Source organism: Pinus tabuliformis, chromosome 4_2 (genome assembly GCF_031772625.1).
Source record: "Pinus tabuliformis cultivar Carrire ecotype Pingquan chromosome 4_2, CPIR1, whole genome shotgun sequence".
Classification (NCBI taxonomy): domain Eukaryota; kingdom Viridiplantae; phylum Streptophyta; class Pinopsida; order Pinales; family Pinaceae; genus Pinus; species Pinus tabuliformis.
Genome location: NC_142304.1, coordinates 1,074,863,488 through 1,074,882,485, shown reverse-complemented (window position 1 = coordinate 1,074,882,485; position 18,998 = coordinate 1,074,863,488).

Genomic DNA, 18,998 nt, shown 5'->3' with positions numbered 1-18,998 from the left:
TATCTATATATCTATATATATATATATATATATATATATATATATATATATATATATATATATATATATATATATATATGGTTTCAATTAGTTGCCAAGCACCAACTTGGACTCTTTGTGAGGCTCCAACCTCCAGAGCACCAACTTTGTCTTGTCAAGGCACCAACCTTGAATTTAGGAGCACCAACTCCCACGACACCAATCCTTTCAGTTCTGAGGCACCAACCTCAAGGGCTCCAACCCTCTGTTGTAAACTGTCTAGATATGTTTGGTTGTAATTCTATGCTCCCAACCCTGTTGGACCTATGACTTACTTCTGTCCTCTTGTTCCTTCCACTTCTGCCAAAACTTCAACTTCCTTTGTTTCTTACAGTTCGCCAGCAACACTAAACTTTCATTGTTCTTTGTTTTATATGCCTGATACACCTGACCTTTGGCTTCCTCCTTGCTCGCTTGAGCTTCGACTTCCTCAACGCTTGCCTGATCTTTTAGCTTCCTCTGTGCTCACTCTTCGGTTTCCTCTATCTCTTCGAATTCATCAATACTCACAGGACATGTTAATTAGGAAGAGATGCCATCTTTATTATTATTCAAACAATAGACTTATTCTTTACAGCATTCGCAACATTCATGAACAGTCAGAGTTATTCCTTTAAATCCACAATCGCAATTGCAACATTCTGGAGGTATTTATAAGTCATGCCCATAGTATAGCTGATGGTTGATAGCCGATTCCCTTGATGCCGACAGAGCAGATGCGATTACGTTATTAACCAGTTGTTAATAACTCCTTCAGGTCCATCGCCTTATTGCAATTGGCAGTTTATATTGTTACACTCCTTCAAGACTTGCGATTGAACCAGTTGTGATATTACATTAAGACATATTACAATGGTGCAGTCAGGTCCATTCTCCACCGTAGATTTCAATCCCCAAAATCCGATGGTCTACAGTGATTTCGAGTGGACTACTTGCACGAGATTTACCCGCCCGAAATGAGCAGTTTTCCTCTCTCCTCTAGTTGCTATGTGTCAACCATTGAATGGAATTGGGCGCTCTCCTCTAAATACCACTTACCATTTTGCATCCACCTGAAATCCTGCTTATAGCTTTAAATCCACCTTCCTTCATTGACTAACGCCCGAGCTTGTTTGTACCCAATGACCGTAGATCTTCTACCATCGACGGCTGCGATGCCTTCTCCAGATTCCTCTTCCACTACTACTTAAATCAATCTCCGTCGTTCATTTCTTGACACCAGTCTGCGTGATTTAATCTTGGCCGATCATTTCCTTCGACCTCGTCCGTTGATCTCCGAGATCCAATAGTTCCTATGCGTTCAGTCTTCATCTATCTTCTCACTTTGACTTTGATTCATTTCTTCAGTGTTTTTTCCTGTGGTTTCGGGTTTTCTTCAGGGTTTTGGCCTTTCACTTTTCTGCCTCTCTCTGAGCCTGCCTTCTGCGAATTCATACATCGTTGATTCTCTCTGAGCTTCACTCTGATTCTTCAACTAGATTCAAAGACCATTATGATTCCTCTTTTCTTCTTTTGATTAATTCTTCCTCTCAGTTCTTCTTGGGCATACATTACATGTGATACTCCCGATATGGCTCCTCCGATGTGGCTCCTCCTTAGTCTTTCACTCTTACACTTGCTTCTCTTCTCTACTTTGATAGCTCTGCTCTGACAGCTCCTTGGCTTCATATTGACATTAATGACAATCTAGATCAACAATCTCCCCCTTTGTCATTGATGGCAATATTCTTCTTCTCTCCCCCTTTGACATCAGTGGCAAACGAGTGTATAAGGACTCCCCCTGTCGAAATGCTCCCCCTATCCTGCAACATCTTTATGAATCAACTTAAGTGATGTTAAAGAGATAACCCCCATCTTTTGACGAAGATGTTCAAATGCTTCTCGAGGAAGAGGTTTTGTGAAAATATAAGCTATCTACTCCTTAGTATTGATATATTCCGAGATGATATTTTGTTCAGCTACTTGTTCACGAAGGAAATGATACTTGATTGGTATATGTTTGGTCTTTGAGTGCATCACTGGATTTTTGTTGAGGCTGATCGCACTTGTTTTATCACAATAGATGGTAATTGGTTGATTTGTAGCTATGTTGACATCTTTTAAAGCTTCCTTCATCCGTAGTATTTGAGTACAATAATTTGCGACAACTATATACTCGGCTTCAATTGTAGATAGTGACATGGATGTCCATTTTTTACTAAGCTAAGATACTAAATAGACTCCCAGGAAGAATGCATTTCCACTAGTACTTTTCCGATCATCGACACTTCCGGCCCAATCAACATCGGTGTATGCAGTCAAAGTAAAAGTTGAGCTCTTAGGGTACCAGACTTTGAAATCAGGAGTTCCTTTCAGGTATCTGTGAATTATTTTTACAGGCAACAAATGGGATTGTTTAGGAGTTGATTGAAATCTTTGCACCATTCCTACTGATTGCATAATGTTGGGTCTTGTAGCAGTTAAATACAGAAGGGCTCCAATTATTGACCTATAATGAGTTGCATCTAATGGAGGGTAGTCATCATTTTTGCTCAATATGAAACTTGTGGTCATAGGTGTTCTCATGGGTGCATAGCCTTCCATTCCATATCTTTTAAGCATGTCTTTAAGATATTTGGCTTGAGATATAAGCATGCCTGTCGTGGTTTGAGATACTTGTAGTCCAAGGAAGTGAGATAACTCTCCTATCATTGACATCTTGAATTCTTTTGACATATTTTGAGAAAACTCATGGCTCATCTCATCATTATTACTAGCAAAAATCAGATCATCAACATAAACAAGTGTGACTAGTAATTTATCCTCATCTGTCTTTATGTAGAGATTACTTCCTGCCACCCCATTCTTGAAGCCTTGTTGTTGTAGATACTGATCCAATCTTGCGTACCAAGCTCTAGGAGCTTGTTTCAACCCATATAATGCCTTTTTCAACTTATAAACAAAGTCTTTTCCTTCTGTTAGATTAAACCCTTCTGGTTGCTCCATGTAGACTTATTCCTTGAGTTCCCCATTCAGAAATGTTGATTTTACGTCCATTTGATATATTTTGAATCCTTTTGAGCAAGAAAATGCCAAGAACATCCTAATAGCTTCCACACGAGCTACTGGTGCAAATGTTTCTTCAAAGTCAATTCCTTCAATTTGTGAATAGCCTTTACAAACAAGCCTTGCATTGTTTCTGATGATTTGTCCATCTTCATTCATTTTGTTTTTAAACACCCACTTGGTTCCTATTATGTTTTTGTCCTTTAGACGAGGTACTAGCTCCCATGTCTCATTCTTCTCAATTTGAGACATTTCTTCTTCCATGGCTTTTACCCAATGAGGATTCTTACTTGCTTGAGTAAATGTTTCTGGTTCTATCATGGATAGAAGAGCAACATCATTTTTCTTTGGTGCATTTGTCATCCTTCTTCGGGTTTGCATCCCTTCATCTATATTGGCAATAACTTGCTCTTTCGGGTGATATTTTTGGAGAAGTTTCATCTCTGAAGGAGTTTGAAATGGTTCTTTTTCCTTGGGTATTTCTTGATTTTTTTATTCTTCTTCAGGTTCTTCTTCTTCATTGAGAGGATCAACTTCATGTTCTTCAATTTCTTTCTCTGGAAGGTCTTCATCAATCTTCACATCAATGCTTTCCACTATTTTCTATAGTCGGTTATTGTAGCACTTGTAGGCTTTGATCCGTGTAGAATATCCAAGGAAGATCCCTTCATCAACTCGAGAATCAAACTTTCCTGGTGAGCCATCATTGATTTTTATGAAGCACTTGCTTCCAAAAATATTGAAGTATTTTACTGAAGCAGGTCTTCCTTTGCATAATTCATAAGGAGTCTTTTCATTATTTGGTCTTAATTGAGTTCAATTCAAGGTATAGACAACTGTCCCGATTGCTTCTCTCCAGAATTTTGGATGCAAGTCAGCTGCTATTAACATTGTTCTTGCCATTTCTTGAACTGTTCGGTTTCTTCTTTCAACTACCCCATTTTGCTTGGGTGTTTTGCAGCAGAGAGTTCTCTTTTAATTCCATGTATTTTACATAATTCATTAAATTCTTTTGATGTGAATTCTCCCCCTCTATCTGTTCTAAGGCACTTAATCTTTGAGTCCTTTTCATTTTCTACATGAGCTTTAAGATTCTTAAAACACTCAAATGCTTCATATTTATATTTTATAAAATATAACCACATCATTCTAGTAGAGTCATCAACAAATAAAGCAAAGTACCTTTTTCCTTGGAGTGTCGGAGTTCTAGTTGGTCCACATAAATCAACATGGATGATCTCCAAAGGATTTGATGTAGAAAACTCCTTGGTCTTGTGGCTGGTTCTAGTTTTCTTTCCATGTTGACATGGACCACATATTCCTTGATTCTTTGGCTTGAATAACTTTGGAATGTCTCGTACTGCTTTAATCTTGTTGATATTGATCAAGTTATCGAAGCTTGTATGTCCAAGTCGCTTATGCCACAACCAACTTTCATCTGTTTGACTTAAGTAACATTTATCTTCTTGAATCTTGTTCCGAATATGGATGTTGTCTGGTTTTCTAACCCCTTTCGCCACAAGTTCCCCTAAGGAAGAGTTACTTATTTTACATTGTTTGGTGCTAAAGACAACATTATGTCATTGATCACAGATTTGGCTAACACTCAGGAGGTTGTGTTTGAGCCTATTTACTAGCAAAGAATTTTGAGCTCTTCCTTTTCCATTAATAAGAGTAACAGTTCCTTTTCCATCAATTTTGGTAGATCCAATTCCAAAGGATACATTTCCTTCCTTTTTTTTCAATGAGACAAACTTCCTTTTGTCCCATGTCATGTGTCTGGAGCACCCACTATCCAAAAACCAATGATTTTCATCATTTTGAGCACATAGAGCTAGGCCACATTTATCCGTGTTGGGATTCTCACTTCTTGCTTTTCCTCTTTTGAGTGGGCAATTTTGTTCATTGTGTCCATTATTATTACATAATGAGCAAATTAGATCAAATTTGGCTAAGGGATCAAAAGAATTGGAGGTCTTGATTTGTCCTTTCCTTTTGGGGCCATAAGGTTTGTTTATTTGATCCTTGAGTTTTGGTGTGTCATTCTTATGAGCCATGCAATGTCTAGCTTGATGGCCAAAATTTTTACAATGGAAACAATGCCCAAAAAAGATAGTTTTGTACCTATTGTAATAGCCATGATTTGAATCAACATTCTTTCTTGGAGTTACTCCTGCTTCATTCTATGGATTTGAGATGGGCCTTTGATGAAATACTATTTTGTATCTATTGTAACATCCATGATTCGAATCAACATTCTTCCTTGGAGTTATTCTCTCTTCGTTCTTTGGATCTGGGATGAGCCTTTGATGAAGTAATCTTTCTTCTTTTGGGTTACTGGAAAGTACGTTGGCATAGCTTTTTGCATTATTCTTAGTACTTGATGATTCTCCTTTAAAACCTATTCCAGATTTGTCATGTTGAGGTTTTTGATTATTTAGGATAGTATCAAGTATTTGAGAGCTTTTCCAACCCTTTTTAACTTGCTCCAATTCCTTCCTCAGAGATGCTATTTCGGCTTCACGTTCTTCGCAAGCTTCTTCTTTTTCTTTTAGCTTATTTTTCAAGAGATCTTCCCTTCTTTTTGTTTCCTCATTTTCTACCTTGAGACAAATGATTTTATTCCGTAATTTCTCATTTTCTTCAATCACACTTATTAACAATTATCTACATTTCCATCTAGCCCTGAGTCATCATCATTTGTGAATGCCATGAATAATACTTCTTGGCTTCCAGCATGGTCATTTCTTCATCTGATTCTTCATTACCTCCTTTGCGATGAGGGAACTGGTTGGTTGATTTCTTTTTGATGACTACAAATGCATCTTCATTAGACTCATCTTGCTTAAAGAGGAAATTCTTCTTATTGAACCCTTTATTTTTGTATACCATCCTTTTAGAATTTTCTTCATCATCACTATCATGCTTATAAGGACATTTTGCAGCATAGTGACCTATTTTTCCACATTTGAAACAAATAAGAGGGTATTTACCTTTTAGCTTAGATCCTTTCTTCAACCTTCGTACAAATTGTGCCAATTAGGCCTTAAATGCTGCATGTTTGGAACTTGGGCAACCTTTTCTCATCTCATAGGGAATGAGGATTCCATGGAGTTATCCATCTTGAGAGTATCTAGATCCTTCATTTCTTCTATGGCACTTACTTTGGAGTCAAATCTGTCTGGGAGAGATCTTAAGACCTTTTGAACAATGGTGCTTTCTTCAATGTTTTCTCCCAGTCCTTTAAGAGAGTTGACCACTTCAACTACTCGTAGAAAGTATGATCCAATATCTTCTTCATCATCCATTTTCAGGCTTTCAAATTGCCTTCTATGAGTTTGAAGCTTTTCCTTCTTGACTTTGGAGTCCCCGTCATATAAGATATTTAGCTTATCCCATACTTCTTTGGCAAAGTTACAATTTATGACTTTTGTAAATTCAGAATCAGTGATTCCATTAGTGATGGAGTTTAAGGCTTTTGCATTTGCAACATATACTTTCCTCTCGTCTTGATATTTTGGAAGAGTGGAAGGAGCTATGTACTCATTTAAGACCGAATGCCAAACTTCAGGTCCAAGGGACATTAAGTAGTAGGACATTCTCTTTTTCCAGAAACCAAAATTTGTGCCATTGAACAGAGGAGGTCTTCCTGACACTTTTTGATTTCTCATCATGACTAAGAATCCTTCTTCAAGCTGTTAGGCTGATATGAAGAAGCCCATTGTGATACCAATTGTTGGAAATATTGAGAGTGGGGGTGAATCAATATTTCTTTTCAATTATTATTTTTATTAGTTAAAACATTTATATTTGGAACACAAAAATAGATAACAAGAATAGGTGCTTTTATTAATGTGATCTTTGCAATAAATCAAGTACAATATATATATGTATATATATATATATATATATATGATTTCATTCAATTTCCAAGCACCAACTTGGACTCTTTGTGAGGCTCCAACCTCCAGAACACCAACTCTGTCTTGTCAAGGCACCAATCTTGAATTTAGGAGCACCAACTCCCAAGACACCAATCCTTCCAGTTCTGAGGCACCAACCTCAAGGGATCCAACCCTTTGCTGTAAACTATCTGGATCTGTTTTGTTGTAATTCTATGCTCCCAACCCTATTGGACCTATGACTTACTTCTGTCCTCTTGTTCCTTCCACTTCTGCCAGAACTTCGACTTCCTTTGTCTCTTATAGTTCAACAACAACACTAAAATTTCCTTGTTATATGTTTTATATGCTTGATACACCTGAACTTTGGTGTCCTCCTTGCTCGCTTGAGCTTCGGCTTCCTCAATGCTTTCTTGATCTTTTAGCTTCCTCTGCGCTCACTCTTCGGCTTCCTCCATCTCTTCGAATTCATCAATACTCACAGGACACGTTAATTAGGAAGAGAGGCCATCTTTATTATTATTCAAACAATAGACTTATTCTTTACATCATTCGCAACATTCAAGAAGAGTCAAAGTTATTCCTTTAAACCCACAATCGCAATCGCAACATTCTTGAGGTATTTATAAGTCATGTCCATAGTACAATTAATGGCCGATTGCTAATTCCCCTACTGCCGACAGAGCAGATGCGATTATGTTATTAACTAGTTGTTAATAACTCCGTCGGGTCCATCACCTTATCGCAATTGGCAATTTATATTGTTACACTCCTTCAAGACTTGCGATTGAACCGGATGAAATATTACTTTAAGACGCATTACAATGGTGCAGTCAGGTCCATTCTCCACCATAGATTTCAATCCCCAAAATTCGACAGTCTACAATGATTTTGGGCGAACTACTTGCACGAGAGTTACCCGCCCGAAATGAGCGATTTTTCTCTCTCCTCTAGTTGCTATTTGTCAACAATTGAATGGAATCAGGCGCTCTCCTCTAAATACCACTTACCATTTTGCATTTGCCTGAAATCCCACTTATAGCTTTAAATCAACCTTCCTTCGTTGACTAATGCCCGAGCTTATTTGTACCCGATGACCATAGATCTTCTACCATCGACGGTTGCGATGCCTTCTCTGGATTCCTCTTCTGCTACTGCTTAAATCAATCTCCACCGTTCATTTCTTGACACCAATCTGCCCGATTTAATCTTGGCCAATCATTTCCTTCGACCTCGTCCATTGATATCCGAGATCCAATGGTTCTTGTGCGTTCAATCTTCATCTGTCTCCTCACTTTGACTTTGATTCATTTCTTCAGTGTTTTTTCCTATGGTTTTGGGTTTTCTTCAGGGTTTCGTCCTTTCACTTTTCTGCCTCTCTCTGAGCCTCCCTTTTGTGAATTCATACATCATTGATTCTCTCTGAGCTTCACTTTGATTCTTCAACCGGATTCAAAGACCCATTATGATTCCTCTTTGCTTCTTTTGATGAATTATTCCTCTCGATTCTTCTTGGGCATACATTACACGCAATAATCCCGATATGGCTCCTCCTCAATCTTCCGCTCTTACACTTGCTTCACTTCTCTACTTTGATAGCTCTGCTCTGTTAGCTCCTTGGCTCCATATTGACATTAATGACAATCTAGATCAACATTGGTTGCATTTGTGCAACTAGGGTTTCAGTTGCAAAAGTTGAAATGCACCATTAACATTAAAAATTGAGGTTTGATCATTGAACAAAAGAAGTTATTGTATTTTTTGAAAACTTTGTTCCAGTACTACAGAACGAAAACATCCAACAATTTGCTTGATGTTACTGATTTTATTGAGCACAAGGGGATCCATTCTGAAAATTGTGAAATGTGGTATGCCAGTTTATTTCTCATTTTTTGTGGAGTTGGGTCCATCGAAAGTATGTAACATGGGTACTCCTTGGATGAGGAATTAAATTTTGCATCCAACGAGTAGTCCCACTCGAAATTTGAGTAAAACCTTCAAGAGATAAGTTGAAAATACAAGTTGAAAAAGTAGTTTTGTTATTTTATTATTTTTTAATCTTTTTAATTTTTTACTCCAAAAATGGTGAATCATCCCCCATGGTTGACATCATCATCTTGAATCCTATTGGTTCTTATAAAGTTTATTTTGGTTGTACATTTTTCTTAGGAGGCCTAATTTAGACCTCAAAATTCTCTAATAAGTTTGTATTCAACCTTGACCTAGTAACATCTTGACTACAACTTCAACTTACCTGAGACTTCTTCAATCTTCAACCCTTGTCACGGAAAACCTAGCCCATATGAGTATGATGCAAATGGTGAGATATGCCTTCTTTCATCCTCACTTGACCTCGTTTTCCTTCCTAGTGAATTTGGTCCTTGAAGACAGTCCTTATTGACACTATAACTTGACTCTTTCGATGTCATTGTAACTCGGATTTTCTGTAGTAGATAAGACCCTTGAGTTTCTTTGCACATGTGAGATTAGGAGGCCCAAAACAATCCTACACTTTGGTTTTTACTTCACTCCTTTCTTCACTGACCTATAGGCTTTTTATCTTACTTTTTTTCTCTTCTTACTTGTTCTTTCTTTCTTGACCAATTTGTATCTCTAAGTGAGTCTGAGTCCTCCCTTTTATAGGCTTCTTACCCATGCATTTAGGTTGATATGTTCCTTTTGTGTAGGCCGACTACTTCATTCGAAGGTCGACTTGCTAGTGGCACTTGGGCTTGGTTGGAGGATATTTTGACTCTAATACTAACTCAAAATAATGTTTCTTACAATATGTAACATGCCCACATGGGTCTCTCATACATGAGAATGAATTTTAATGACTTGATGACTCAATGACAAATCCTAAGAGCTCTCAATGGGAGATTGACCTAAAAATAAATCTTCTTGAGCATGAAACCCATGCCTCAAGATCAACAATAATAAATTTATTTTTCTCATTACATCAAATACATAAAATCATGATTACATATGTCATTATGAAGACCAAACCTATTTACATATTTCAACACTCCTTAACTACGGAGGTATTCATAATACATAAAAGTTACTTGGACATTCTCAACCTGCAGAATTTTCATAAGAAGATTCAGATTTCTAACCCATCTGTTTATAATCATATCATCCAACATTTTCACATAGCAAGGCCTTGAATATTAGCTCTATCTCTCCACAATATCAAAGCACAATGATGGTGAGAGCAATGATTTATAGACACCATCATCATTGTCTCTCAAGGAACATACTCCTCTTGAGTGTTCCTAGGGTATGTCCTTCCAAGACTATTCTTATCTTGGATTCCCAGTCCTCAAATAATATTGGTCCTCTACAATTACTCTTATATTGGATGCCCTACCACATCCTCAAAGAGTATCAGATACCAAATTCTTACCCAATCCTCCATTCTTTCTTCCCAAGAGAAGACAATAATGTTGTGTTTATTGATCCCTCTTAACCAGGGAGGATATACCCATTCCAATAAATAAATGTATCCAAGCTCCCTCTTAGCTTAGGTACTTTCTTCCAAGTTTCTACCAAGGTAGAAACTTGCTTCCAGGCTCCCTCTTAAGTAGGGACCTATTTCTAGCAACACTTTTAGGTGGAGATCATGGGACAATCAGTTTCTTGTAGTGCTCCTCCATTGAATGTCATGAATTTCATCTTTAATATTATGGAGCCTTCATCTTTGTAGGGCATCAACCATCCATCAATTTCCTTCACAAGCCACATTGGTCATGTTGTCCCTCTTTTTGGTGGAAAGTGATCTTCTAGTCCTCATTTGGCTTTTTCTTTACACAACTATCTCTTCCACGTCATGTTACCTATAGGATCTTTCATCCAAGCACATGAGTGCTCAGTTGTAGGTAACATATACAACTCTCTTTCAGTAGCCCTACATCGACCCAAAACAAATGTTTTTCAAAAATCAAAATGGACCTTAAATGAAAGTTACCTTTTATGATGGCCTTTCATCATGACATTTGTTTGCTTGCAATATTAACATCCTGCACATATATTTGACACATCTCCAAGATATACAATGTCAAGGGTCTCCTTCTTTTCCAAACTTCATTAGAGTTTCATATCTTTCCCATGGAGATTATCATAGTCAAATCTTTTAGTCATTGGATGTTTATTTCCTTCTCCCTAGTTTCACCTTTCATGATCTCTTCCTTTATTTATTCACAAATTGATTTCTAGGAATCTTCCAATCATAGTTCCTTGATCTTTGTCAACCACCTCATATTCCATATGAGGAAATTGATTTCGAATATGTGAACCATGCCTTCATACTAGTTTTGCAAACATCTCGATAACATCCCAATTTTATCTCAAAAATCACGTTTTTTTGGCTTAGCCGATGTTTGCCAATTTTTACTGATATTTTTCCAATTTTTATGATTTTTTGGTTTTCCAGACCCTTGCCAATTTGATCCCGATGCCAATGTTCGCAACATTGCTTCATACATCCTTTTAATGAAAGAGATAATTTTATGTTGATAATGCTTATGAGATGGAGCATGAATCCTTACTATCTGCAACTATATAATGACATGACTAAACTCATTAAACATATGCATACATACCTATTTTCTCCTTTGGTCATCTAGACTTCCTTCAACAGCTTCCTGTCCTTGATTGGGAGTGCTTCAATCAACTTGACATGTTGCATTCCTTTGTCATAATGTGCCATCATTTTTCAAACAATGAATCTTATCCAAAGTGTAATTCTTGGAAATTATCCTCATCTTGCAAATTCTCCTTTCCAATGATGATTGATGAGCCTCATACTAGATGACTCTCCTCTACCCATGAGTACTACTTATGCTTCTAATGAGGTTACCAAGAGCTACTTCCTTAATAATGACTACCATAGACTTCAACTATACCTATATTGATTATATGATCTCTTTCTCCAATCGTATCCTATTATGATGCCATTCTTAATGTGATGCATCCTATCATACTCTATTGAATGTAATTCTTTAACCATGGTAGAGATTATACCTCTCCTTGCTATCCATAGTTCTATAACTACATCATGAATAAAGTCTAAGTATAATTTCCTCTTTTCATCAAAGTTTATCAAAGGATAAAACCATCCATATTTACTTCTTCTACCTACAATATAACACAACAAGTACCCCAAGCAAAGAATACAATACCAAAACATGATGCCAAGATTTCTAGGGGTTTCATGCAATCCGGGGGTCATCCTAGGTCTTCTAAAATTCAAACCCTAGATTAGATTCTATTCCCTCTTTATGTCATGCTAGGGTTAATTCTCCCTAAAAAACTCTAGATTCATATCTTCACCCAAAATATCTCAAAATATATCATACATACCTTATGGTTACTTATCTTTTTTCGAGATGACTTGTACTTCCAGATGCCATCTTTATTTTTCTTACTTCGGGTGTGAGATATTCTTCACTGTACTCATCTGCTGCTTGTTCTAAGTATATTATTACCATAGAAAATGTGTTAAATGATCTTTGATCTTCAGATATCTTCATATAAGTGATATTTGTAAGCACAGATGATACAATTTCGACATCTGCTTGATGACTATATTGCTTCAGGTTTGCTTCCTTGAATCTTTCAAACTTCATTACAGTGATCAAATATATATGAGATAGGTGACTACCACATGTACTCGGTCACCACATGATTTTAACTTGTAAGTATAGTAGAGAAGTGATGTCACAAGGACATATCTTGAAGATGAGATCTATGTTATCACAGAGATAGAGAGATATGTTCTTCAACCTTTTAGCAAGTTTGAATTTTTGACAGAGAGCAACCATATGTATGACTGAAAGGTGATATGGTCTATGAATCCAAATTTTACAGAGATGAGAATTTGATCTATGTATGCCTAGATCAAGTTTTGGGATCCTTGATGAATTTTGGATTGATGCTACCTTTTGGAGTTACCTTTATCAACTTTGTGCAAGGAGATTTAAGTTCTTGAATGGAGACCGTTACTCACCATTTTGTGGGTGATATCCCTAGGATTTTTTTTTCTCCAAGTTGGTCCTCAGTTGGCAGCCGACATCCCCTTGTAGCCACCAACTATCTCGTTATGCCGCTTCTCCGCGACCTGAGCTAGGAATGTGGTCCCTCACCCATCTGTCATGATCATATCTTTGAAGGTGGGCCTCCTGAACCTAAAGGCATGCATTGTCATTTGGTAATTGAGTATTTTAGTTTGTTTATCATGCACATTTCTGGGCATGGATTAATGAGGGGATTCAATGAAAGAATGGGATAGGTCTGTACTCTTGTCTCCTAGACCCCCTTTTGGAGATTAATCTTAGATTCTAGTCTCATGTGATCTCTTTTATTGACCGTTTCGCTTTAGGGATAGTATTTCACGAGAAACCTTGATTTTTGTTGTGTGGTATTGCTCCCTCATCCACATATATTACCCTGTTTCCCCTCATTACTGCCCCATTCATAATTTCTCCCACTTGGATCCACATAGGGCTAGCTCTCCCCTTTCCCTTGCCCACACCTTGGGTCAGGCCTGGAATGATGCCTCGAAGGTTGATGCAACTGAAGCACAATTGGTCACATTCAATAGGAAAAAGTACCACAAAATGCAAAATATGGTTGGGAAAAACACATTTAACACGTGGGAAAAATCCAATACATGAGTTCTACCCCATCATCATGGCAATCACTCTAGTTCCCATAGGTTCTTTGAGCCTCCTTCATCATATAGGAACCCATGATTGTCCCAATCCCCGGTGGGAAATGAACCGCCCTACCTTAAAAGGGGGTATCCACTGCTATATCTCACACACCATGCTCTTACCTGTGAGTCCCAACTCATTAATTAAAGGAAAATCATAAAAAGGAAAAAGGCATATAAAGAAGGGTGGAAAAATCAAGGTCGGGGCACCTCATGTACCATGATTGCTCCCTCCTATACATTATATACCCAAGTGTGGGCTTCCCTTCTAATAGCTACCCGTGTACCCCAAAATGTGGCCCATGGCTACCCCTTCTCATTCCCTACTCCATTCACCTCATTATCACATGCCACCACCTCTTAAGGGATGTACCTTGGACATATTATCCCCTTTAAAAGTAGAAACCACCTAATAAGATACTTGGTTAACCCCATTTGGAGTTTGGAGACATTATCACATGCCAAAGCCCATTATGGAAGGGAAGGCCATCATGAAGTCCCCATTTGTGTTCCATGGTTTGTAAGCTCTTTTACTCAATTTATTTGATGAATTGGTGTACTGGAAGTCTAGGGAATGCAATGGATGTTATGCAGGATTGCAAGTGGTCTCCATATTGGGTTTGGTCTCCATATACGGGGTCCTAACCCTCCAAAGGGATACATTGGAACATGTATGGTGTGTGTTGAGAGCCATGGGCCTTCAAAATAGTAAACAACACTCCATGGATGCCCAAATATGTTCATAGATTGGCTCGAGATCCACCTATTGGGCAAGGAAGATGCACCTGGTTCACGTTTGCCTAACCAACCCCATAGATGTACCATGCACTTAGCGGCTGACCCAGGACTTGTAGGATGATGTGGCATCACCTACACCATAATATGAGCCCTCATAGATGGTCTACATGCATCTTCGACTTATTTTGATACCCATGAGGTTATTATCGTGGCCCCACATCCATGGGGAGCACCATAAGTTTATTGGTTTGAGAAAAAGGGGCCACCCCCTTTTCCATCACTTTTGAGGGTCCTATTATTTATGGAACCTATGAACCTCTTTAGGCCTCTTGGAGGTCCCTACAACATGTATTTTTTATCATTTGACCTCTTAAGAGACTTATTATTTCATTTATGAGCTAGTTTAGTGGGCTTGTCACCAAAAGTTAGGCTATCAACACATTATTTTAATTTTGGGGCTTATGCAGGCCTAAGAGACTAATTCAAACTCCTAATTAGTGTATAAATACAAGTGATATAATTTCATTTTCTCGTCATCACTTTGGATTGGATCTCTCTTCTCTTTAGAGAATTTCACAATTTTTCTGGGATGAAGAATTGGAGCATGGATGAATTTTGATGTTTTGATTGGAGTATATTATCCTGGAGCTCCTTTATTGTCAAAATGATGATGGTTGGATATGTTCTATTACATGTAAGTGCACACTTTTAATGTTATTCTTGTTTTACTTTTGTCATATGCATTGAATGAGATTTTTGCTATAATAGGGCTAATTGTTGCATTGCATAATTGCAAATTTAAGGAATTATTGTTTCTATATAGCATCTCTCAATGTTTGGGCGATGTATGTGAATGAAATATCCTAGGGATAATTCCATCGAGGAATTTATCATGATAATCCATCTCTTTTTCCAAGCGAAGTATAAAAGCTTTGAGGTCTCTTCCTCTTGCCCTAAAGGCTAAGCAAAGAAGTCCTGAAGGCCTCCCTGACCAAAATACAAGTTCCTTTCTCATCATTATCCTAGAATCCATTATCCCCAGGGGATTAAGGCACTGGTCCTCCAATATGTGATCACTCAAAATACTTTTCTTCACCTTTCTCCCTCTCTTCTAGGTCTAGCAAAGTTGGGTCACCTAGGGCATCACTTTCCTGCCAAAATATCCTAAGAAAATGTTTGATTTCCTAGCCTCTATTGTGTTAATGTGTCCTCAAGGCCTCCTCCAATTTTGAAGCCATTCTGATGGTCAATTTGTAAGATAATGCAAACCCTAGCTTCGAGATCAAACTTTTCCCTAGTGTTCCCTAGGCTAGTGCCTCATAAGATCAAGTTGATACCTTTAAGTTAAAATTATTTCTTCAATCCTTTCCCCCTTCATTGTTTGGGTTAATAACATCATTGGTTTCTTGATTATTCCCCCTTAACATAGGCCGGGTCCACTTGGTCTCGTGTGGTCCCACACTTTTGAAAGGTCAAATCTTCAAGAACCACTCGGGAGGTCAAGTCAAATAAGGATTTTAGGATTGGGAAAATCCTTCATAAGGAATATTCCTCTAACCTAACCCTCAAATCCTCACCTCCTTATCCTAGAAATATTTGTACCTTTCTTAACAAGCAACTAAGCTCTATTCTTAAACCCCTTCTAGGAAAGGGATCATTAAGGCCACTTCATAACCATTTGTCTATTCATCCTTCACAATTGAATTTCTATATACTAGGTCTCCTCACATCAGTGAAAGTTTGTAAAGAGTAGGGAGTCTTAGTTGAGGTGACAGTGGGCTAAGTCTCCATCGTTTTCCTTTGATCTAGCAATTGTCCCTTTAGGAGCCCCTTTTATGCCCCCTGCTAGTTTGAGAGGTAAGAAATACTTCAAAATAATTATATTTACCTCAAAAATTTGGATCTGTGGTTGTTGTAGGATTGACTTCATTTAATGGTGCCAATAATCAGACTTTTTCTCTTTCGTAATTAATACTGGTTTTCAAAAGATGATTGACTTCTTTTCTTCAATATTTTGATGCTAAGTGGAGAATGCCCTAGTTCCTCCACAAGTGAGAGGAGTTATAGCCCATAAAATTAATCCTTATTTCTATGGTCTCCCTTCTTCTCTTTCTTGATGATTGATTTCCTATGATAATTTTTTTGAGATTTGTTTCTTGAATATCCTTTATTGATTTTCCCTTCTTTGACTTGTCACCTTAGCTCTGATACCATGTTGATAAATATAAGGCAACAAGATGAGATGATATCTTACCTGACAAATTTTTGTGATGTATTTTTAATTTCATTCGATTCATCTTTTACTTCCTTATTATTATGTGTTCTCTTCATCAAACAAATACCAAAAACGTAAAGAACAATGAGACAAAGGACACAAGATATAGGTGATCAGCCAGGGCCAAAGCCTCTCCAATATTGAGAGGAAAATCCACACAATTATTCTTCTTATAGAATATTCAATTGATGAATTCCAAGACCTATACCCTTGACCAAGACTCCTCCAAGACCAATTCCAACCTTTCTATTTTTACGAAGTCAAACAAACAACTTCTTCTTTGTCTTCAACCTTGACCTAGTAACATCTTAACTGCAAATTCGACCTTTTTTACTGCAACTTGGACTTACCTAAGATTTATGCAATATTCATCCCTTGTCACAGAAGCCTTATCCCATATGAGTATGATGAAAATGGTGAGATCTTCCTTCATTCATCCTTGCTTGACCTTCTTTTCCATCCTAGTGAAATCGATCCTTGAATATAGTCCTTACTGACACCAGAACTGGATTCTTTTGATGACATTGTAACTTGACTTTTATGCAATAGATAAGACCCATGATTTTATTCGCATGTGTGATATTAGGAGGCCCAAAACAGTCCTAAACTTCGGTTTTTCCTTCACTCCTTTCTTCGAGTTTTCTCTCTTCTTACTTGTTCTTTCTTGCTTGACCGAATTGTATCTCTAAGTGACACTAATTCCTCCCTTTTATAGGATTCTTACCCATGCATTTAGGCCAACATGTCTTCTTCTATAGGTCGAATGCTTCATTTGAAGGCCAACTTGCTAGTTGCACTTGGACATGGCCTTGGAGAGTCTTTTGACTCTAATATTGACTCGAAATAAATTTTCTTACAATATGTAACATCTCACATGGGTCTCTCATACATGGCAATGAATTTTAATGACTTTATGACTCAACGAAAAATCCTAAGAGCTCTTGATGGGAGCTTGACCTAAAAATAAATCTTCTTGAGCATGAAACCCATGCCTCAAGATCAATAATAATAAATTTATTTTCCTCATTACATAAAATATATAAAATCATGATTGCATATGTCATTATGAAGACCGAACCTTGTTACATATTTCAACATATCAAGGTCTAGATATTTATGCAAAATATAGGAAAATTCATTATCACATGCTAGTGACAGTGCTTTTTTTGGTGGAGGCAATCTAGATGCCCTAACATTATGGTGTATCTTATTTCATAGTTTTATGTCAACGTACTACAATAGGTGGTGATTAGCCCCATATTTAGAATTATCCCTATAAAGACATCATATTGAAAGGTGCTTATCTAACCTTGGGGGGAGTGCCTGAATTACTCAATAGCTCAAGGTGTCCATACTATTTATGGTAGACATGTTGGTTGAGCCTAGGTTCATTCCTCACAAGTCTCTTGAAATAGAGAAAAATATTGAAGCCCTTGTAGATGAAAATTGGACAAACAATGATGTGCAATAGGGATGTAGACTTTTAATCATCCATGCTTTACTTGGTGACATCATATTGTTCAAAGGATTACACATGGAAACTTTATGGGAAAGCATCTACTTTTGCCTCCTGTGTTTATAAAAAAAAAAAACTTAAACAAGGAAGTATAGTGTCTTTTGCTAAAAAAGGATGTAGGATGGTTATAATATGAAAATACATTAGGGTAAAATGAAGATGGACAAGGTTGATTTGAAGAGTGCCTAAGCTAAAAAAGAGAGCACAACATAGCCAACACATTCTCTTAAGTCAAAAATCGGCTATGAAGAAATACTCAATCTTTGGGAGTTGAAATAATTAGAGTTTTCAACAAAAATGGCCCAAATTTAAATCTTGAAGGAATATATTTAACCATACAAGGAGGTAGCAAGAAAATAGGTATTCAATCCAACAAATTAAAATCACAACTCTATTCATCAACTCATGTAGGATTCCATGGCTTTGCAAGAACATTGGTGACAAGTACTTTAGGGTTTCAAATAACCATCTTTATTCTCCTCATAACTCCTCTTCTCTCATAATGTAAATACTTCTCATCATAATGTCAACAACTATGCAAATATCAATTGAACATGTAATAGTCATTAGGCATGAGACAATCGTGAGGAAGTTTAAGATTCATGAGGGTAGGCCAATGATAATGATAAGTGAACATGCACCTCATTTCTATAAATATACGCTCATGTCTCATTTAAATGCAGTTTAGCACTTGATCTAGGGATAACATTATATAGTTTTTTTTTGTGTTTAGGAGCTACAAGAACTCAACTCTTGGTGGCTAGTAGGGTG